This window comes from Chrysochloris asiatica, unplaced genomic scaffold (genome assembly GCF_000296735.1).
Source record: "Chrysochloris asiatica unplaced genomic scaffold, ChrAsi1.0 scaffold00121, whole genome shotgun sequence".
Classification (NCBI taxonomy): Eukaryota; Metazoa; Chordata; class Mammalia; order Afrosoricida; family Chrysochloridae; genus Chrysochloris; species Chrysochloris asiatica.
The window spans coordinates 4594297-4597674 of NW_006408639.1; the positions used below are offsets into that span (position 1 = coordinate 4594297).

Genomic DNA, 3378 nt, shown 5'->3' on the forward strand with positions numbered 1-3378 from the left:
ATTGATGGCGTCAAGTATGGCAGCGGTAGTGAGGTTGGCCCAGGATCGGACATTGTTTCGTTCTGCTGTGCATGGGGTCGCTATGAGTCGGTTCAGACTCGATGGCACCTGACAACAACAACAATTCTACCAGAGTTCCTTATGTACATATATGTTGTTGTTGTTAAGTGCCATCGAGTCGATTCCGACCCATAGCGATCCTGTATAGGGTTTCCGAGGAGTGACTGGTGATCTTGAACCACCGACCTAGCAGTTCAAATGATTTTGCAATCTGAAGCATTAACCCTCAGGGCCACACAAGGAGACAGTCCTATATTAAAAGAGGAGTCCTGGTGTGACACTGTGGGTTAATGCATCAGAATCCAAAGCTGTTTGAACTGCAAGGTCAAGGATTCAAGACCACCAGCTGCTCCTCGGAAACCCTATACAAATTTGCTATCGGTCGGAACAGACTCAATGGCACTCAAGTACAGCAACAACAACATATTCAAAGACTGGAGGTGAAAGTTCCTATATGAGTTGTAAGTTGTATTTTTGGGTGAGTGGATGGGTCGTTGGGGGTGGAGGTTATTGCCAATCTGTGGAATAACCGTGAAAGATAAAACTTTCACTGCGTTACAGTGGTGATTATTTGCAAATCACATGAGCACCGGTATTTCATTCATGCTCAGATACAGAATTGGGTCACAGTGTAGTGGTTTTGAACTTGCTAATGGTGGCATTAATCGATTCCTTTGAAATATTGCCCCCTTCCCCTATCTCTGCCCCCTCAGCAAATTCCAAACACAAGTTCCCTCAGTACAAAACTGATACCCAGCCGGACTCCTGGATGTGAGATGAACACGTGTGAAGATGTTATCGCCAAAACAAAATATTCTCCCCACCCTCCTGGCCAGGGTTGATTCTGCTGGGAACAGTCTCCAGTCCTGTCAGCTTCAGTGAGAGGCATTCTTTCTTCTTGGCAGTTGAGCATCTTGTCTTTTCTGCAGGATGGAAAAAGGGGACTGGATTATTGGTTGTGTGTTACACTAGCAGTTGTTTTGGGGGAGATGTTGGGAGGTGCTGATCAAATTTGATCAGTGGGGGAATGCTGGTGAAGAGAAAAACAAACAAAACTTACATCTTAACGTTTAACTGACATTTTCACAATATGACCCAATTCTGTCTCCCTCAAAACACAAGATGAATACTGGAGTGGATTCTAAATTTTGGTCATTTCCCCATCCCCCACCTCCAACTGAGGTAATGCATACCATAAAGTAGACACAAAATAAAGATAAAAGAAGGAATGAAAAAACAAACAAACATACAAAAAAACAACATAAGTTGAAATTTAGAAACACTGTTAAGGAACTTTGAAATCCTTAAAAAAAAAAACAAAAAAAAACCCCACAAAGTTTCAAAATTACTCCAAATTCTAGTCTCCTTATTCTTTGTTCTGTGGAATTTTGTGTCCATTCTAAAATATCACTTTTCTCCCTAAATGTGTTAAGAAAACATATCTATATGCAGGAATATAACTTCTGGACATTTTAAATGCTATATATTTTTACTGAATACTATATTTTTTGGTAAAGAGGGATAGTGTTTCAATTGAGTAGTTGTATAAAAACCATCAACCTAAAAACACCACATTGTCTGTTTCTGACAGGAGTGTAAACATCTGCCAAGTATGTGCATACCACTCATTTTATTAAGTAGTTATTTACCATGGAAAGTAAGTGGATCGCCATAGTTCCAGTTTTGCCAATGTTTCCTTATGACAGAAATACATCCGCTAATGCGGGGATGGGGAAAGCTGTCTCCAAGTTTAAGAATCAGGAAACCTGAACAACAAAAAAGACAAACAAAAACAAAAGCAAAAGCTAAAAACAAGGGCAATCCTTATCTTTTATCTCACGAAGGCCATGGAATTTCAAAAGATGAGTATTTGAATCCCAACATCACCCTCCAGGACCGAATTTGCCAACTGCTTGAATAGGAATTAAAAAACTAATGAAAAAAGACCACTGTGCATTAGACAGCTGCATATATTCATAGGAGTTAGGTATTTGTTTGCTTACTACAATGGTTTAAAAACAGTTTTTCAGTTAACATCTTTTCCACATTATGGAGATATCAGGGTTTGTTTACATGATTGTTAAAATGATCCGTAGCTGGTTGTGTAATTCTGTAGGGCTAAGCAAGGTGCTGGACGATGCGGGTTCAGTAAAACCCCTGGGGCTTTTCCCCAGTAGTCTATCCTCCCCTTATAAGAGGAGCCTGGGCTGCGCCTGAGTTGCTGGGAATGCATTCCAGATGAGCTCGGTTGGGCTGTCTTGCCTCTGCCTGTCAGATTCACTTTGCATGGGACCTGTGAGGGGCTAGGACACTGCTGTTGCTGTCAGTCTCCACCGTTACCCGGAGGTTTAGACCTGGGGTTGGTAGGGCTTTTCTGAGAAGAAATAGATTCATATAGTAGAATGTCTAAAGCACATGCTTTTGAATAAAAAGGCTTTCAGTATGCATGCACACACCACATATTGATTCGTGTATCTATGTCGTCACAACGGTTTCCTTTACCACACACACATTCCAGCTTGAAAATGCATAGCATGGTAAGAATCCAGGTCAGTAATGCTAATGTGTGGACAGTATCCTCAGCCTCAGGACAAACAGGTGAAACCTAAAAGCCCCTTCCTCAGGCTTCCCAAGTTCTGGAACCCCATGGCTCGGTTCAGCAATTCTCAGCGTAGAAACCGGAATGTGTTTCCCTACCAGGGTTCCTTAGAGATCTCCCGAATTCAGGGTGGCCCTTAGGCTACAGGTTTAGGTATCTCTGCACCTCGCGCGCGTCCTGTGCCCCGCATATTCTTCTGCCAAATGCTAGGGTTTCAAAGGAAGGTGGCACCGTCACCGTACTTCGCCCCCTATTAAGCAGCACACTCTGCGCCCCTGCATGAGAATCAGGTTATTGGTCTCCAAGGGCGAGGAGTCCTTTGCCAGTTTCGCGCGCGAGGACTGGGAAGCCACCTTCATTCTCAGGGTAGGGCCCGGCAGGTGCTGCACCCCGGCGCGCGTCTCCTCTGACGGTCGCACTGAGCATGCCCAGCTCCGCTGCGTTTAGGCCCCCGCCTTCCTATCGTCCTCCCGCGCGTCTCACCCGCCCGCGTCTGAGGAGCCGGCAGTCTGTGCTCCGCGGCGCCGGGTTTTTCAAGCAGCCAGGAACGCGGGGAGCGAACGGAGCGCGGCACCAGACAGAGCACCGGGTTCAACATTGGGATTGGTCGCAAGTAGGAAGCTTTCGCCACTACACCGGGACCCTCACATTGTGCGGGCACCGCACGGAGGCTCTCGTGAGCGCCGCGCTCAGCTTCTGCGGTAAGTGACGGGCGAGCT

At 45.5% G+C, this 3378-nt stretch overlaps 1 pseudogene; it reads right to left on the reverse strand.

Moving 5' to 3' along the window:
• Window positions 1–3085, reverse strand: part of LOC102839592 — a 62683-nt pseudogene extending 59598 nt beyond the window's left edge.
• Between the last annotated feature and the right edge of the window lie 293 nt (window positions 3086–3378).